The sequence below is a fragment of the Sarcophilus harrisii genome, chromosome 1 (genome assembly GCF_902635505.1).
Source record: "Sarcophilus harrisii chromosome 1, mSarHar1.11, whole genome shotgun sequence".
Lineage (NCBI taxonomy): Eukaryota > Metazoa > Chordata > Mammalia > Dasyuromorphia > Dasyuridae > Sarcophilus > Sarcophilus harrisii.
Window position 1 is genome coordinate 456544955 of NC_045426.1, and position 21509 is coordinate 456566463.

Consider the following 21509-nt stretch of genomic DNA (forward strand, 5'->3'; position numbering starts at 1 on the left):
CAGATAGCATAGTATAAAGGAAAGAGATCTTGTTCTGAAATATCTATGTGATTTTGGGCAAATAACTTAATCTTTTGGGATCTCAGTTTATTCAACTGCAAAAATGAGGGGGCTGGATTGATGGTTGCTGTCAGCTCTAGATCTATAACCTTATAACTATGATAGATATTGAAGATACAAAAACAAAAATCATATATTCTCTGCCCTTGATGACCTCATGTATTGAAGGAGAGGAAAATGAGAAAAAATATTATTTTCTATTATATTAATAACCAATTTTTAAATTAAGATTGAGATGTTTTTCCCCTTTATCTTTCCATTTAGGGACCAAGCCCTGTAAGCTAGTCAGTCTCTGAAAGACATTCCTGATAGATGAGATTGCCCTAATCCCTCACTTACATGTTTCTCGGTTTGGGATAGACTATAAAATCTTATAGATAGAATCTAATCTATGTGAAGTTTTGCCCTTAGGAAATAAGTCCTTATCCTTGAAATCCTCCATTAAAATTTAAGGTGATCAAGTTTATGAAAGAGAAAGTTATCTAGAATGGTCTGGGTAGAAATAGATTCTTTTGTTTAGATCAGTGGTTCTCAAAGTCTGGTCCAGAGAATCCTGGGAATCTCGGAAATCCTTTCAGAGAGTCTACAAATTCATAATTAATTTTTATTTTTAATGTGATCAATCTCTATAACTATAAACCACATAAACAAAAACTCTTTGGACAGATCCTCAATCATTTTTAATAGGATAAATATATTGAGAACAAAAGTTTGAGGACCACTGGTCTAGATTATTGGAGATGCCAGAGTCTCATGATCTTCATGGTCCCCTCCCCCAGGCAATTGGGGTTAAGTGACTTGCCCAGGGTCACACAGCTAGAACATGTTAAGTGTCTGAGGCCAGATTTGAACTCAGGTCCTCCTGACTTTCAGGACTGGTGCTCTATCCACTGAGCCACTAAGATGACCATACTAGTCTTATTCTTAGAAGGAAGAACTGAGGACTTTCTAGCCTACCTCCTTATTAGTTGTTTGCCAATCAGGGTGATTTTCACCTGACAGAAACACCTTTTTTTCCAAAGATCTTTAAGCATTCAGGGACCTCTATAGTTTTGTTTTGGGCCAAGAGAGGTCACCTGACTATAATAAATCTATTGAGTATTTGTTAGCCTAATTAGTAAATTAATTATTAATTACCCAGAAACAGTGTCTCTTGAGATTTTCATACTATCTCACAACACAAAACACATATAAATAAAGTAATGTAAACTATGTGCATGGTAGTTTTGTGGGCAAAGTTGTTAATTCTAAGATTAAAAAGCTCTCTATATACTTGTATTGAACAAGAAATAGAATGAAGTATTTTTTACAGAGGAAAATGAATAAGGAGAAACATGGGGAACAGTCTATGCGAAGACATGGGGCAGAAAACAAAATGATGAGTAATGGGAAAAGCATGAGAGAAATGATGGAAGTAGGACCATTGAGGGGAAGAGTGGAAATACTGTTATTCCTTGGACTCTTCAGGAAAGAGTCCTGGTCTGTCTCCTTAAAAGTCTGAGGGGAAATGGAGATAGTAATTTATTATGCCTGGCCACCCTCTTTTGTTGTCGTTTCCTTAGATTGTTATGCTGTCTCAACTAGGCAGACTTGCTTGTCCTAGTAATGGCAATAAGGAATCACGGGAATATTTTGAGCAAGGAAATTACATTGCTTTAGAAATATCATTTTGGTAGCTCTATGGGTGATAAAGTAGAGAGAGGGGAGAATGGAAGTATGGAGTCTAATTAAAATTATATTTCTATAGTCTAGGCAATAGGCAAAAGGAATTCATTAAGTACTTACTGTGTACCAGGTACTGTGCTAAATGCTAATGATACAAATGCGTGGGAAAAAAAAAGGAAAATACAAACAAAAGAAACTGAAAAGAAGATTGTAAGAGGTATTACACTGGAATTAAAGTCTGATGAGTTGTCAAGATAGAGCCAAGAGGGTAATGAAGGTTGAACTAGGCTCAGCTCACTTTTGTTTTGAATTTTTTTTGGTATTTGTATCATAAGAATTTAAAGGCTAATTTTTCCCGAGACATTTGACTTAAAATTACAGACATTTATAACTTGATTCACATATAAATAAACTGAGTCCCAGAGAAATGAAATGATTTGCTGGGGTATGCAAATCCAAGTTTTGAAGCCAGATCATTTGACTAAATTCAGCATACTTTCCACTGAACCAATCTTGATATTTAAAAATCATCCTTAAAGAAATTTAAGAACATTCATAGATAGTTTTTTTTAATTTACAATTTTTGTAAAGTTGTTAATCACAAACCTAGAATAAAATGGACATTTTTGAATCTGAAATACATAGTATGTGACTTAAATAACAGGATATAGGATAATTTTACTGTGACTGTATTTCGCTTATACAAATTCCAATCTAATGCTTTAAGAGAATCAATTTTGAACTATGAAGGAAATTGCCTTTTTTGTTTGTTTGTTCAGCATAGAATACAAAAAGATACAGTTTTGCTAAAGAAAGAAACAGTGGCTTTTTTCACTATTCTGAAAAATTTTTTAACTTCAAGAATTTAAAAACAAAAAGGGCAAAGATCAAGAAGTTCTCTAAAGCCTCAACAAATACTTTTGACTTTCTTAAACTATTCTGAATTCCTGTGATTCTGAATCCAATAAACTGAGTTAACAATCTCATAAAGGTTTCTGTATTAAGCAATTCTCTGCTTAAAAGTCTCATACCATTCTGTCCAAAAAGTTAATTTTCCATGGGATCAGTTCTTAACAAAGTTACATCATTTGAATTTGATTTATCTTACATTAGACAATCTGTGATGAAATTCTAAGAGTTCTTCAAAAAAAAATTGCCATTGTTTTTTCTGCAGCCATCATCTAAAGATAAACTCCTCTTTGGGCTATAGTCTTTCCCTTTTTAATGTTTTTCTCCCATTTGCCAACTTTTCAGATGCACTGAGCTAGTAAGATTGTTATTGGTTATATTTTCTATAATATTAGAAACCTCAAGTCACAGATTATTTTAGAATTGTAATGACCATTTCTGATTCCCAAGACAAGCACCATGATACTCTCACATTAATTTCCTATAGCAAATTCAGTCAGGCAGTAGAGGAGAGAGAACCTCAGAAATCCCCTTATTTGTGTGGAAGCAGAGCACTAAGATACCAACAGATTATTGTTGGGGAGGGTCCAAGATGGGCCCTTAGAGTTCAACCGGGTTGTAGAGGACAAGAGAAGGAAGCAGGCAATCTGGTAGCTTTCTGTTTTAACTAATTATTCTTGATTTTTTTTTTTACATGATAAAGGATTGCATGGGCTCTCATTGTTTCTTATTTTTTTTTTTTTTGCCATCTTTGATTACTTTACCCAGTTAGTCTTTAAATTATAAAGAAAATTAGTACCGCAGTGTGTTTTTAGAGTCCATTTTCTTCCTCTTGTCTAGAGTTTTGAGAACTCTGGCTTTTTTTCTATTTTTATTTTCATTATTTTAAGGCCATATTGGACCCCTATTTATCAGAATACTTTGTCTTTTCTGTTTTATTTATCTAGATTTTACTCTCACATTCAGTATGAATGCCAGTGCAGTCAGATCTTTGCTACACTGTATAGTGCTATTATCTTTGAAAACCCCTTTACTTCATAGCAATCTCCCTGAATTAACTCTCTTTGAGTTTTAAATAGTTTATAACTTTTGAACAGTTTTAACTCTTGCTGAATACTCCATTAATCTTTTTTCTTTCTCTGACTTGTTCCTACTTCTTTTCATATATTTCCCTTCTCATCAGGTCAGATTCAATTTTTCACTTTTGTTATGATTCTTATTAAATCTCCTGCTCTTCACCAATTAATAGTCACAAAAATTCTTTTTTTTTTGCATTAATGTATTTATGATGTCCTCTGACAACAATTTAAAAAAGAATACATGTAAAATATATGCAGTTAAGAAGGGAAGTGATTACCACAAAGAGCCTCTGATCTAGATTAATCCCATAGCCTTGAAATATGGAATTGTGTTTGTCCAAATCATCTTTTCATTGTTCTGCTGAACACTAACATAATTTGTCCATTCCCCTTCCCCCCCCCCCCTAACAAAAGTTTCCTGATGAAACCATTAGGAGTCTGAGATCCATTGAGAACTTTCTGGAGAGATTTTGAAGAGGGGGTGGAGATGTGTGGGGGGCGGGGGTTGAAGAGCAAAGCTGCACAGATTTTGTTTTATAAATTTTTCAGAACATTAATTTAACATCTTGTTCTCTAAAATATGTTCTCTTTGGTGTTGATAATTATAGAGGATGTGAGTGGAGCTGCATCTGAATCATTTAAGGCCTTGACACCCATAAATAATGCTCAGCAGTGCCTATTTCTAAGATAGACATTTAGGCAGTAATTCAACTAATGAAGTCTTGTGGTGTTTCAAGAAAATCAGCGACCAAGTAAACAGCTTGTACTGTATTTAGATGATTAAGTAGGTATTCGATGAAGATGAGAGTTCTTTCTGTCTAGTTAGGGCACTATTACTGAAAACAGATTTGGCTAATGGCCTGATCATTTCATTCAGTACAAGCTTAGGGCTTTTTAGGGTCATGAAAAAAGTTTGTCAATTTGAAAAATGTGACCTTGATGGTGAGCCTGTCAAATCACTCAGACTGAGGTGTAAGGAATGATGCATGTTCATGTATAATTGCCAATGTCACTGAAAGATTGGATAAAATTCATACACACACACAAACACTCTCACACACACACATTTTAACAAAAGCTCCAACCTGAAGGGTTGATTCTACCCAATTCTTGGAAAGTACCTTTCCAGTAATCCTGTTTTGTTATTGAATTATAATTCTATTATTTGGCTTTTGAAAGAGTAGCTCAAGCTCTTTCAAAGATTTAACAGTGATAGAGGAGCCAGACACAATAATATGATATTGGGAAATGTGTGTGTGTTGGAGGTGAAAGTAGGGTACAGAGGTAGAGTTGAATAGTTCTTCTTGAATCTACTCCAATCAGATCATAGCTACATTCAGTTCTAGATAAGTCAGTTCAAGAAGAAGAAAGTCAAGTTGGAGCATGTCCAGAAAAGAGTAACCAAAATGGTGAGAATTCTGGGGTCCATGCCATGTTAGTATCAATGGAAAGATGTTTAGCCTGAAGTAGAGAAGATTCAAGGAGGACATGATAGCTGTCTCCAAGTTTTTTAAGGACTGCCATTTGTAAAATGGATTAGATTTGCTCTTTTTGGGCATAGAAAGCAGAAGTAAAAAAATGTACGATAGTTATAAAAAAAGGCAAATTTATTCTTGATGTCAGAAAAAATATTCTCTAACAATCAGAACTATTTAACAGTTCAAAGGACTTTGCTCCAACATTTATTGTAGAAAATAAAGAGGTAGAGAAAGTCTATGTTGAACTAGATAAAGCTCTACCAATTAGTGTACACCTTAATACTAGGTGACTTCAATGCAAAGGTGGAAATAGATAAAGATGATAAATTGGTCTGGAAACATTGGTCAGGAATAAGAAATGAGAGGGGGAAAAAATCCTTGCAGACTACACAGGAGGCTAATGTTTATATTCCATGAACACTTTGTTCTAGAGGAAAAAATGTAGACAATGAAAGTGGCAAACACAAAATAATATTACACAAAATAAATTGATTGTATTTTATCAGACAGATAAAGATTCATTGCTAAGGTAGGAATCATTCCTGAATCAGCTATGTTGGTACTATTAAACCACCAAACTGATAAAGGAATGATAAAAATTAGTATAGAGATAGAAGTATTATAAGGAGAAATACTAATAATGAGAAAAAGATATGGCATAAAATGGAAGCAACTCAATCCTGAACAAGTGATTTGATAATGAAATGGGTAATGAATGATAAAATTACATCAATACTGATTATAATAATTAAATCCATTGTCATAACAAGGAACCCTGCAGAGTCTAGAAATCATATTATACTGGTCACGCTTGGAATGCTAGGTTAAAGTATAAACTCATTTGTAAATTCTTACAAAGAACTTGATGGAAGTCCAGTCAGTGAACAGTGGGAGGTGAATTCAGGATAAAGAAACCTTGGCAAAGGCATTCTATGAGCAAAATTTTGGAGCCATTTAAGAATGAAAATGGAAAGACAACTAACAGAAGAAAAATGGAAAATATCTGTGAAGATTTTTATAACAATATTTTCATTATCAGAACACTAGAGCCACCACATTTGAACTCTGTCAAAGTCCTAGATATGTTTATAGAAGTGGTAGAAATGGCACTAATGAGAATAAAAATAGAAAAAGCAGTTGGGTTAAATTAAATGTATGTAGATGAAAGGGAAGAAAAAAGAAGGACATATGCATTTATGTAGTGCCTACTTTGTGCCATGCACAATGTTAAGCATTTATACAAATATGACATCATTTGATTGTCTCAACAATCTTGAGAGGGAGGTGCTATTAATAATAACTATTTTTTAATTGCAAAAACTGAAGAAAAAAAGATCGAATCATTTTCCCAGGTTCATGCAACTAAGAAATGTTTAAAGACAGATTTGAACCCATGTTTACTGACTCCAGGACTAGTGCTCTATCCACTGTGGCACCAGCTGTATTATACAGACATTCTGGAAGTATGCATTCTGGATGCAATTATGAAGGCAGTGAGGGATTAATTAACAAAATATCTGAAGGAAAAATGATTTCAAAGGTTCAGAAAGCACACACACACACACAGTACTTTATTAATACCAAAAAATTCACATGAAAGAACATTGAAAATTACTGTGGCAGATATATGGCAGGGATGATAGAGCACTAGATCTGTAGTAAAAAAGACATGCATTCAAATTCAACTTAGACATTTATTAACCATATAACCACACAAATCACTAAAACTCTGTATGCTGCAATTTCCCCAGTTATAAAATTATACCCATTCTCAAAGTTGTTTGGGGAATCCATTGAAATAAGATACAATTTTAAAGTTACTTGGCAATTCCTGGCATGTAATAAAGGCTTGTTTCTTTTTCTGCTGGCATTTATGCCTATTTCCCCACCTATATAAAATTTTTATGAGAATCATCTTAACAAAAATTGAGTACATTCTTGATTAGGATACACACGAGGAATTTTATAAGTGATGGTATATGTTGCACCATTACTTTTCCACCACAAAATTGACAGAAAGAACTTAACAATATATAACATTGGAGTGTGCTTTTTGAAAAAAAATTGAATAAGCATTTAATTCAATAGAGCAAAATCCCATTTTAAGATCTATTTTTTAACAAAAGATCTCTTCTAGATAGTTGCTTCTGCTTTTGGATGATATTATGTTGGTTGCATCAAGCCTTAAATTATTTCAAAGCCTCTTGGAAGAGGTCCACACCACTCAAAAGTGTTTGGTCTGACTATTCACACAGGAAAAACAAAGTAGATGAAAAAAACATCTGATCACATATTATGACATGAAGTTGGATGGATAACCTAAGAGCTTGTTCATCACTATTTATATAAAGACAAACTATTCAAATAGATAGTGAGGAGAGTAGGCTAGACTGCATGAAAAATAAATCTTTTTTAATGGTCCCAAACTTCTGCCAGAAGCAGAGGCCTCATTTTTGTAATGCCAATATTCTATAAGTGTTATGTGGCTACAAAATCAGGAATACAACAATCTCTAAAGAGTTGAAAATGAATACTACATGGAGAGCTGGGGAAAGGTTTGTGGTGGATGTGAATAGACCACAACATATATCAAATGAGGAAATTCAAAGAGCAGACTTTGTGAGGGAAATATCTGATCATTAAAGAAGATGAAATGATTACACAGTAAGGTAAAGAATAACAGGGAAACAGTCTTCACAACCCTTATTAAAAAATGATATATGAAGAATTAGAAGGATGAAAACATTTATATATACCTATAAGAAAACAATATACAAGATGACTACAATAATATCAATGAAAGGAACAAAAATGTTGAAATTATAGTGACCAAATATAGCCTCAGAAAAACTCTATTACTAATCTATTTTTGCTCAGGTGAAAGACTATCAGTACTCAATATTAGATGCTGTGGTGGTTGTTTGTTAGAATCCTTACCAAGTGTTAAGTCACTTTTCTAATTTAGCATGGTACTTAGCAAGTTCTCTAGCTCACTAATGTATTTAATACTCATTGGAGTTCACATTTTTGGGAGACTCACAAGTCAGGATTCAATATGAGATTCACAAGTTCATTGGAGGAGATTCACAAGTCAGGAACCCATAATCCCACTCTCTCAGAGGAGGAGTCAATCTTTGAGTTCACACCTCTAAAAGAGCATATAAAAGGACGAGCCTCAGTCAGGAGTCAGTAGAACTAGAGATTCAGAAAGAGCTAGAGGCTGAAGCTGGCAGAGGCAAAGGACTAGCGACAAGAGCTCTCAGAATCAAGGAAAGCTTACCAGGCTATTTTGGAAGAGACAATAAAAGGACTGGACTTTAACACTTGGCTGCATTTGAGGTGATTATTGATTTGAACTGAAACTAAGGCTCCCTCCAGAAGCCTCCTGAGAAATCTGCTCCCAGGGAACCATTATATTTTAGAAAAGAAGAACACTACAGTTGTTCTTCCTTTATTTTAGAAGACTAATGAGCACCATAGAGCAAAGGCTTGACTTGTGCATGAATTGGATTTAAGTGAGGCAAAATTGCACAAAATCATCAGCTCACTCTCTCTTCCTGAGTCATTGAAGTCCAATGAGAAGACAGAAATCAAGATGACGTTTGATGGTTGGGGATGGAATGGATGATATTAGGTCTTCATTGTCTGACCAAGTTCAAATACTCCAAAGTTTTTGCTTTATCCATCTTCATGGACACTGGAACAAATTGTTCTCATCCACCCATTCAGTCAGAATTCCTTATATTCTTGAGATAAACATCCTCATAACTCACCAATGAGTTTGAAGCCTATTGGTTATCCTCAACCTGGTTTAGTTCATTTACCAAAACAGTTTTACTGAGATGTAACTGCTGTGCATGTTACCCCTTTTTGGAGACAAATGTGAGAGTTGGGTGGGAGGTAGACAGAAAATGTGGATGAGCAACACATAAAATGGCTCAGCAAGCCCTCACACCAGACATATTAGTCCTGCTTAAGCACTCCATACACTCCTATTGTACCTATTGATGAGCTGGTTAATTTTGATGAGCTGATGTTTTTCTTCTTTATCTTTTAAAATTCTTTGTCACACAGCAATAAAATGAAAAACAATTAAATATTGCTGAGTAACTCTGCAAGTCCTTTATCAAGAATGTACTTTTTGAAATAGAGACAAAGATAAGATAGATATAGACCCTAGCAGACCAATCTATATTCTGCTTAGTTCCCTGTTTTACATCATTCCTAACACTGCCTAAGGCTTAAACAACTTCCCATATTACATACTCCTGAATACTCATTCCTCTTCTCATAAGCATTATTCTTCCCTACAGCTAATACTACCAGTTTGTCTATCTCTTCTTCCATTCCATTCTAGCTTTTAGAAACTTGACTCTTAACAAACTCTCCTGAATAAAAATAGCTAGCATTTATATATTGCTTTAAGGTTTGATGAGCATTTTACTAATGCTAACTCCTTTGATTCTCACAAAAAACTGATGAGATAGGTACTATTATTATTCTCATTCTACAGGTCATAAAATTGAGGCAGGAAGAGATTGTGATATGCCTATAATTACATAATACATAATAATATTATCACCATTTTACAGATGAGGAAACTGAGGCAAAGAACAAGGTTTAGGACTTGCTCAGGGTCACAGTCAGTAGATATCTGAAGCAGGATTGGAATTCATATCTTTCTGATTCCATGTCTAGTAACTGATTTGCCTGCACTGCCCATTTGCCTTCAATCAACATTAATATCATCTCTTCTACTGAAACTGTCACTTCTACCTGAGGTTACCACATCTATTGTAGTTCTTTTCACCAGAGAGCACTCCTCACTCCTTCCAACTCATAATGCCAGAAAAAGGAGAGAGAGATATACTCCATAATACTTATTGATATTTCCAGGTCATTTTTCCTCACAAATATATCTCAAGGGGTCTTTTAGATAGGGAGTATAGTGGGTAGAGTATTATACTTGGAGTCAGGAAAATCTGAGTTCAATTTCCACCTCAGATATCTGCTACTTACTAGCTGTGTCACTCCTGGGTAAGTCACTTAACTTCTTAGTCTCAGATTACTCATCTATAAAATTAATAATGATAATACTTACCTCATCATGGTTATTGTAAGGATTAAATGAGATGATATCTGGAAAGCACCACCATCAACTAGCATAGTTATTTGCTTATATTATATACTTAATCAATTAACTTAATCAATTTATGAAGCACCTACTGTGTTCCAAGCATTGTTTGAGGTTTCAGAGATGCCAAGGGAAAAATAAAGCAGCCCCTTTCCTCAAGGGGATTACATTCTATGGGGAGACAACACATACAAAATAAACAAGATAATTTTAGGAGGATGGCACTATTAGCTGGCAAGAGACCAGGAAAAACATCTTATTAGAAGGTAACTTTTGTCTTATATTTGAAGGAAAATAGAAATTCTATGAGGCAAATATGAGGAGGGAGTTCCTTTTGGGTATGGAAGTTAGGCTGTGTAAAAGCAAAGAGATAGAATATAGAAAATCTTGTTTGAAAAACGGGAAAAAGACTAATTTGCTTAAACCACAGAGTACATGAAGAATAACATAATGGGGCTGGAAAAGAAGGTTGGAAAGATTTTAAATGTTAATTTGACACTTAAGTGTAATAGGAGTTTTTGGAATTCGAGTTACAGAGAGATACAATCAAACTTAACCTCTGAAATATCATTTTGGCAGCTATGTGGAGGATGGATTAGATGACAAAAATATTTATGTCAGTGAATTTTATGCACCATTTACAAAGTTTTCTTACAAGATTCCTCTCTGCCTATATGCTTGCTAGGCAGTGAGGATACAAAACCAAAATCAAAATATTTCCTGCCTTCAAGAAACTTACATCTAATTGGGGGGAAATGACATGAACACATATAAATAAATACCAAATATATACAAAGCATGAAATCACTGGAATGGATGTGTCAACCACTTCTGTAGATACATAGATGACATCATCAAATCCCCTACTGCCTCATGCAAATCTCAAGCTCAGATGTAGGGCTTCCAGTAAGCATTTCTAACTAAGGTCAGTTATAGAATCAGAGACCATTATACTCTGAAGACCTAATATTCTGAACAGCGGCATCAATGGCTCCCATTATTAAAATATCTCCCTATTGCTTATGAAAGATCTCTATTTTGAAACAAAAAGTACTGCAATGAAATTCTGTATTTTTCAGTATATATTCCAAACCTTTCTTTCTCTCTTCCATCAATTCTATTCTTACTTCCTTTGTTCACAATAGTTTCTCTTCCTTCATTGAGAAAATCAGAGTCATTATGTCTCCTCTAACATTGTCCAGGACTTGAGTCAATAGTCATTCTATTTCATGTGTTTTCAACCCCACTGTATTTACTGGCTCCTTTCATCTTTTACTTCAACAAATGTTCAAATCTTTCCAGTCCTAAAAACGCTTCTAGTCTGGTTAGCAGCCATCCCATATCTCTATTTCTCTTCACTGCTAAAATTCTTGAAAAATTATCTAATCTATACTTGATGCAAACACTTTTTCACTACTGACTCTCTCACCAGATTCTTGCATGAAAATCTCATCATCTTAGTGAAATCTTACCACTGTTTTCTTTATTATCATGAACTATCAATTGATCATCAAATGAAATGTTCATTTATTTTAAACTTTATTCTTGATCTCTTTAACTTTTGTCCCATTTGTTTCTAGAGAATATTTCCTTTTCCTCTGGACTTATATGTACAAACTACAGACTGATAGTTCTCTAATGCTTCTTTCTTTGCATCATTTATAGTTCCCTACCTCTGATGATGACATTTGTCAAGATCTGTTCTTGACCTTCTCTTCCCTATTCATATTTCTACTTTGTCAGCTTCATTCAGTTTCTTGACTTTAGGCTACTCTAATTTCCACATCTACATGGATATCTATAGGATGGTAGATTTAGAGTTGAAAGGAGACTTAGAAATTATCATTTAACATCCTCATTGTAGAGAAAGGGAAACTGAGGTTTTAGAGAAATTAAATGACTTGCTAAAGATCACATAAGCAGTAAGCAGTATATCTAGAATATGAAACCAGGATAGTAAATTTAGCATTCTTTTCATTGTAGCAAAACGAACAAACAAACCAAATCAAACTAAAAGAAAACCACAAGAAGAACAAATAGTCCCTTCTCTCAAGAAGTTTACAATCCAATCAGGAACATATCATGTAATCAACTAATATACTGAATTAAGATATATTCAAGTTAAACTGGAGGAAATTCCACAGGAAAGACACTGGCTAGGAAAGCCTTTTTTGTAAAAGGTGGAATTTTAGCTGAGATCTGAAAGAACCAAGAAATCCAGAAGGTAGAGATGAGAAAGGAGAGAATTCCAGGAAAGCAGGAAAGGAGAAAATGCCAAGAATCTAGAGGTGAATATTATAGGGAAAAAAACCATTGGGTCAGAATACAGGGAATTATAAGGTAGAAAGAGACTGAAAAGAAAGGAGGTTGGAAGATTGCTTTGAAGAGCTTTAAAGCCAAGAAGAAGACTTCTAATTTTATTTTGGAAGTGATAGGGACTTTCTGAATAGAATATGAGAATGAGAAGGTTAGCCCTACATTTACTAATATTGGTATTACTGTTGAGTGGAGGATAGATTGGAGTGGGCTGAGATTTAAAGCAGAGAAATCACCTAAGGTGCCATTTCAATAATCCAGGCAGAAGCTGATGAAGACCAGGAAAATGGCAGCAAAGAGAAGAAAAGGTGATGTATAGTACTTTATGAGACCCAAACCTGGATCTTTGACTATAAGATCTTATATCTCAACTTCCACTCACTATGCATCAAGCAAAAGTATTGGTCTCCCTAACTCTGTTTTTAACTTCAGTATTTCTGTCTGGAATCACTCATATTATCTCTTTTAAATTTTGGAATTATATTGAAGCTTTCTTCTTGTCCACATCTAATTACCTTGTCATTTGAATCTTTATAATATCTTTCATATTCATTTCCAGTTCACTACTTATAGATTTTCAAACCAGAAATGACTTTGAACATCAATCCAGACTATCTGCTCATTTTATAGATGAGGAAACTGAGGTCTAAAAATAGATTAATTGACTTCCCCAAATCAGATAACAAGTAACAGAACTTAGATTCAAACCCAAGTTTTTTAGCTTGAAATCCAGCACTCATTAAATTGTATAATCTCCTAGTTACTGGAGCCCTTATCACAAACTCTTATTATCAGTATCTTGTCCTCTTAACATGTTTTTATTTTTTCACTCTCTTTCTATTGAAACCATCCTTCATATTGTTATTCAAATTATGTAGCTTATATGGATATGGTCATTTTGTTTGACTGAAAAACAAAAACAGAAAACTATTAGGTCATTTCTTGTTGTCACCTACATATATTTTTGAACTCTTTTGTTTAACTGACATACAAAACTCTCCATCATTGTCTGGTCCCACCTAACCTTTCCTGATTTACTTTATATTTTATTTGTTTTATTTCACACTTTGTTTATTTGTTTTATTTTATTTATTTTATATTACATGGTTTGTTTATTTATTTTATATTACATTCATTGCCATCTGCCTTGTAGTCACATACAATTCTCCAAATCATAGTAAACTTTGTCCTTAAAGTTGACACATATCCTCCTTTTCACATCCATGACTTAACTTAAACTGTTCCCTTTTAAAATATTTTCTTTTCTTTCTTCTTGCATAATTCTGACCATCCTTTAAAATTCACCTCAAAGACCATCTCTTTCATATAATCAGTAATGGCCTTGTTTTTCACATTCATTGAGAATGTTTCATAACTCTCAAATTTGCTTCTTGTTTTATATGTTATGATTATCTTTCATCATGATTTATTTTCCTATTTCCTATACTGAAAGCTCCATGAGGAAAGGGACTATATTACCTAAACTCATACCTTCTCAGTACCCATAACAATACTATTTATTTTAAAAATTAATGAATAAAGGCTTGAGTAAAAAAAAACAAAACTTTTTTTGTAGAGCATGATTCTTCTAGCTTCCATAAGTTAGATTCCACCTGTTGCTGATAGTTAGAGTAATAGTAAAAAAAAATATATAAAATACTTTACTTTCCTTAGAAAAAAGGGATTTTCTCCAAGAACAGTATATGTTAATCCATACAATTTTATCCATTACTTCAGTAAGTAAACAAAATATATTATGAAAAAAACCCATTATGATAGATATTGGAACCCAAAGATTGATAAGAATCAGTACCTCTGATCATGGATGATAGAAAATATAAATTTTTAAGTTCAATGAGATCTCAGGGATCAACTATACTAGGAGTTCTTAACATGGGTCAAGTACATAAATCAAGGTTTTGATTTCATAGGTATTTACATTTGCCGATTTAAAAAAAAAATCTTAACTATATTTTAGTTTAATTGCTTTCTTTTGTAATGCTATATATTTTGTTTTTATATATACAAAAGTATTATTCTGAGAAGAGCTCCAAAAATTATGACATAGAAACATATGCTAATGCTATCGTTTTAAAGATGGGGAGACTGAGACCAAATTGGTTGTGACTTGCCCAACATTACAAAGTAGTTGAGTGGTAGAACCAAATTTGAATCCTGGACCTCTGACTATAGGTTTTCTATAGTACTGACTATAGTACTTTCTATTTAAAGATACATAAGCTATATACATATATATATATATATATATATATATATATATATACATATATATAATCTGTGTATGTATATATACATATATACAAACATACAAATAACTTTAATCCAAATAGATTATTATAAACTCAAATATATATATATATATATATATATATATATATATATAAATAATATGCTTGGAGAAGTTACAGGAGGGAAAAATCACTTATGTTTACAGGGTGTCAAGAATGGTCTCATGGAGGAAACAACAGCTAAATTGGGCTTTGAAAAATGTATAAGTAGGCAGAAGTAGAGCCTAGATGACAATGTAGCAGGATCAGTATAATGAACCTCTTTTCCCATTATCCTTCCAAAATACACACCTATACAATCCCCTCTCCAACCAAAAAACAAATAAATAAACCTCTTCTCAAAAGATCTAGAAAGGTACTAGACCTTGATTGGATACTCCTGATGGGGGTAGCTGGGTGAAACAGTGGATAGAATACTAGGCCTGAAATCAGGGAGTACTAAATTCCAATCTGGTCTCAACTATGTAGTAGCTATGTGACCCAAGGCAAGTCATGAAACCCTGATTGTCTCAGTTCCCTCATTTATAAAATGATCTGGAGAAGGATATGACAAATTAATATAACATTTCTGCCAAGAAAACCTCAAATGGGATCACAAAGAGTCAAACAAGACTGAAAGATTAAACAACAAAAACAAATCCTGATAGGAAAATCCAATAAGAAGTCACAGCATGCTAATTTTTCATTCAAGATCAGCATAGGTCTGTGGATACTAGGATCAGGGTCTGTCTAAGGACAGCTGCTTGAATCATTCCAGAAATCAAGGAGAGACCTTTCATCAGGGTAAAGGAGACCCTAGACACTTGTGAAGTCACTGTAATGGGAATGGATCTCAGTCACAGATCCTATGTGGATTGAGATGTGAGTTCAAGTGGCATTCAAGGCTAAAGATATATAACAGACACAATTTCAGAAGCAAACAGTAGTGGTATGTCCCAGACCCTAGGAGTAGAGCAAAGTCTCAGATTCAAATTTCAACCCAATGACTGCAGAAGAATAACTAGGGCAGGAATCCTTGATCAAAGGGGATACTTATTCAGCCACAAACTACTATTGCTTAGACTTAAATCCATGTCTGGAACATGAGGAACTCTGATCAGGTAGGCAACAATTAGATTTTACCTTGGACCAGAGAACTTTGGTAGCACTGAAAGACTTCATATTCCCCAACCTTTTCTGAGATAGTGGAATATTGTGACACTCGATACAATACTCCAAGAAAGTAGCTATAGGACCAAACCTTTCTTTCAATAGTATGAGAACCCAGCCCTATCATCAAGTCCAAAGCCAGGAAGAAGGCTGGAAAAATGGACAAAAAATCATGACTCCATGAGGGAACAAGAAGTAATAAAACAAAATCAAAAGGTGAAGGTATAAAGTATCATATTTTAAAATTATTGAACTAGTTGACTGCCATCATAAAAAAGAACTTAAACATCATATTTCAAATAATTTAAAAAGAAAATTATTGAGATCTCTTTGAACCAGAGAGCAAAGTAGACATAGAAAAAATAAAAACATACCTCCCATGAAAAGCCCCAAAATGAATACTTCTATGATCATTATTTCCAAAATCCAGTGCTTCCAAATCAAAGAAAAAAAAAATTTCTGGACCAAATGGTACTTTACTATTAAAAAAATATTTTATTTTATCATCCCACTAATAGGTATTAATACCTATCACAACCCCCTAAGACTGGTACTACAAGTATCATTTCATAAATTTTACAATTTACTTCATGCTTCATTTTATTTGCCTTCATTTACAAAGCTCAAATGATACATGTGACAAGTATCCAAATCTATGCAACAACCAGGTATGAAGAAGAAGACTATTAAAAGCAACCAAAAAGAAATAATTTAGCTACCAATGAGCTAAAGTGAGAATCACATGCAATTTAGCAATCGCTATTATAAAGAAGTAGAGATTTGGAATACTATATTCCAGAATTGAGGGGTTTTGGAATACCACTAAAAAACAACTCAGCCAGAAAAACACTATAATCTGGAAAGGAAATATGGGTCTTAAATAAAATAAAAGGGTTCTTAACATTCATGATGAAAATACCAGTTTTGCAGAAATGTTGAAATTTAATTACAGGAGTCAAGAAACATAAAATGGTAAACTCAAACTAATCATTTGAGATTAAACAAAGATAAAGTGTTTATGTTCAAATAGACAGATTAAGACCTGTGTCTTCTCTGAATCTTATTATCAGTATTCATGGAAATGGAATTCAGTTAGACAAGGCCTGAAAATAATGCTGTTATGTCTTGATTATCTTAAGAGAAAGAAGAAAGAGGTGAAGAATGCTGAGTGGGAGAGAGATAAGGACAAAAAATATTTGGGGGAAAAGTCATTTTGCATAATCAGTGTGCACAAGTAGACATCTATATAAACAAAGAGATAGGGTGATGGGAGAGTAGTGAGAAAAAGTTTGTTACTTTGACATAATATGCTCCATTTTATTTTTAGCTTCCATTTTGTGACTAATTGTAACCTGTTTTTATGTAAGAAGATATGAACTAAAGTAAAATATCTTGCTAATATTCCCCAATTGAAAGAGGAAGATTCTTTGCCTCAATTACTTCCTAGCCTTAGTCACTGAATGGGTGCAGCCTCAGTCAGACTGAGACTCTGAAGACCTTGGCTTAAAAAGGCCAAAGTCTCACCTTTCATTGGGGATCATCTCCAGACATCTTGATCTATATCTTGTCATATATCTTATCACTGGACCCAGATGGCTCTGGAGGGGAAAGTGAGGCAGGTGACCTTGCACAGCTTTCCCTAAAAATTAACTTGCATGTCATGGTATCACCTCCCTGGTGTAATGCTTCTTTTTGAGAAAGAAGGACAAATAACAGAAACAAGAAATTATGAAAATGATAGTTTTGAAGAAATATGAGATGCTTAGATTAATTGACGCAGAGTAAAATGAAAAGAATTGGGAGAGCAATACATGCAATGACAATATTATAAATATAAACTACTTTGTAAGAGTTAGGAACTCTGATCAGCATAATGCCCAATCACAATTACAAAGGACTAAAGATGAAACATGCTATCCATCTCCTAATAGAGAAATGAAGAACACAGAGTGCTGAATGAGACATTTTTCAGGGAGAATAGGGTAGGATGTGGTCAGAATCAAAATTGCTTTTGTTTGACTATCCATATTTGTAACAGAGCTTTTGTTTTCTTAATTCTCAGTTGGAAGAAGGGTTTGGTTAGAATTGGAGATGAGACTGATTTTTGCTAATTGAAAAAATAATTTAAAAATAAAAAATGATGACAAGGTACAGGTCATGGGAATACTTCCTTTTGAATATAGAATGTGACCATCAATTTATATATATATATATACAACTTTCTAAGTATATTATTCAGATATATTTTCAGCTATTTAATTTTAAAATATTCTAGTGCAACTAAAATAGCAACCATATGTTTGTTACATTGCCCATATGAATAAGAGGGATCGACTAAACAACCCTGGATGAACAAATAAAATAGACTAGTAATTAAGCTGCAAAGGGACTCAAAGAGCATACTTGGCAATGACAAACCCAATCAAATCTGTAGGCTCTATTGTACTAAATGAGATTCCAAAGAGATAAAGTGCTAAGTAGTGGAGATAGGCCTAGGAGAATAATCTCTATAATTGCAATTTCCTCTTGGGATGAAGGGACACTTATTATAGTACATGATTATTATGCAGGCATGATAACTACACTGCTAGATTTCTTAAAGACAAGTTAAAAAATTAGCCTGAAAATATTCTCATCAGACCATAAAATTTGTTCAAGCCATGACCACGTATAGCTTAAAGCTTCATTCTTATGCTATAGTCAATCTGTTCACAGGTTGAAGTGTAGGAAGAATGCCATCATGGCTCCCCTATCTTTTTATTAGGCTAAGCTTTTTTAAATAGAATTGCTCATAATAGCTCTTTTTCTAGTAACAAAGAACTGGGAACTAAGGTAATACTTATCAGTTGGGGAACAGTTGAACTATAGTTATGGTAGTGACTGTGTTGATGATTATAATGGAATAATATTGTGCCATAAGTAATGACAAAAAAGATGATTTTATAACCTAGGGATACATTAAAAACAGATGCAGAATGAAGGAGGAAGAATGAAGAGAACAATTTATACAGTAACAACAACATTGTAATAATGAACAACATTAAACACTCATTTCCCTGAAGTCTTAAGATCAATGGAAAGGAAACAGGGTATGAATAAATGGTGATAATTAATTGAGAGACCATGTGGTATATTGAAAATAAAACTAGACTTGCAACCTGATTTGAATCAGACTTCAGTTCTGATTCTAGGCCTGATGCTTTCCAGCTGTGTGATCTCAGACAAATTTCTTTACCTCTCTGAACTATAGTTTATTTCTAGAATGGTGATACTGATATATTTATATTACTTAGCTTACAGAGTTATTATGAGGATCCTAGAAGCTCCTGTATGTAAGGTCTCTGACAAACCTTAAAATGTTTTGTAAATAAAAGTTTTCTGAGGGACTATAGAACACAGTGGCTGGCTGGTTCCACTCTCCTGGTAGCTAAATAGCACAACTGATAGAATGCTGGACTTTGAGTCAAAACTGAAGATGATTTTAGAAAAGCCTGGAAAGACTTACATTAACTGATGCTAAATGATGTGAGCAGAAATAGGAGTAATGGCAAGATTGTGTGATGATCAACTATGATAGACTTAGCACTTCTCAGCAACACAGTGATCCAAGACAATTTCAATAGACTTGGAGTAGAAAATGCCATCCATATCTAGAAAGAGAAAACTATGGAACTTATATGAGAATCAGCATACTATTTTCACCTTTTTTGTTGTTATTTGATTTTTTCCCTCATATTTTTCCCTTTTGTTCCCATTTTTCTTTTATAACATGACTAATATGAAAATGTGTCTAAAAATGACTGTAGCTGTATAACCGCTATCAAATTGCTTGCTGTCTTGGGAAGGAAAGAGATAAGAATAAGAAGGAGAAAAAAAATAGGAACTCAAAATCTTATAAAAATGAATGTTGAAAACTATCTTTACATATAATTGGAAAAATATATAAAATAGTACTAAATGGGAAAAGTTAAATAAATAAAATAAAAAATAAATCTAGCACTAGAAACTTACTAATTATATGATTTTGGGCAAACTACTTAATCTCTATTTGCCCCAGTCTCTCATCTATAAAATGAAGATACTAACATTTTTTTCTTCCAGGATAGTTGTGAGGATAAAATGAGATATTTATAAAACTTTGTAAATTTTAAGCTGCTATATAAATGATGTTATTGTGGTTGTTGTTATTGTTAGTATTATCATTATTTCATCCACAGGAATCCTGACAAAACATTGAAGAAAGAAAATATACTAGAAGGGTAAGGTAGAGATGGATTTTGGGAGTATAATATCTTCTAAATCCACTAAAAGGTCTTGATCTCTTGGTCACTGAATTCAAGTGTTTTTTAATGACAAAAAGTCATCATAGTGACTCCAGAGTCCCAACTAGCATGATGAGATGTGAATTTCTATGTATTAGCTTGCTTGACATACTGATACTTAGAAAGTATTAAATATAATTAAGGAAACAGAATGAAAAAATTATGGAATCAGATTCAGAAGATCTGGATTTGAATCTTCACTCTCTTACAACCTGTGTGACCTTCAGCCAATCATTCAATCTGTTTTGGCCTCTAATTGCTCACCTTTGAAATGAAAAGGTTGGACCAGATGACCTGGAATATCTCTTTCAGTTGCATAAGGCTATGTTCATAAACCTGAATCCTCTGTGTTTGAAAAAAAAGAAGGAATTATAGAAACAATCTAAAATAAAAGCTATTCATCTTAGAATCAATCAAAGCATTGCCTTTGGGGAGCATTCATCTATTATACTAAAAGTTCCATGAAGGCAGGGACTATTTTCTCTAAATTTGTATACCTCTTACTGTAATAGATTTGTAATTAACTTAAACCTAATACAACATATAGCAATTCATAACAAATTACTCACACTCCATGATTTTGGATGTAAGCATGGGCCTTCAGATGAGTGGTCATTTGAAGTAACAAGACTCTTAATGGCGTAAGGTATTGCATTGACTGCTCCTAATGGAGGCTCCTCAAACACAAAAGAATTTCTGCTTCCCTGGGAGGTAGGGAGTCTTTACAGGTATGCAAGGTAGTAAGGACCCCTGGTCAGTATATGTCATTATGTCACTACCTCAGTAGAGAAACTACTCTGCTTAAGATGCTAAATACTTCTGTGTATCAGAATAGATTATTTTGTGTCTCCACTGAAGATACCCACAACTTAGCATACTACTCTTACATATAGTAGGAACTAAAAAATGTTTTTGAATGGATGAATATCTATTTCTATGAATTGAACCATGTCTGCTGTTCTGAGATTATCAATCAAGCTTTCGACTAAATAAGGTAAAGATCAAATTCAAAATGAGCTGGAAAGTTTTTTCTCTCTATACCAAGTCACTGATATTAAGTAGCTAGAAAGTCTGCTCTCAAGGAGAGG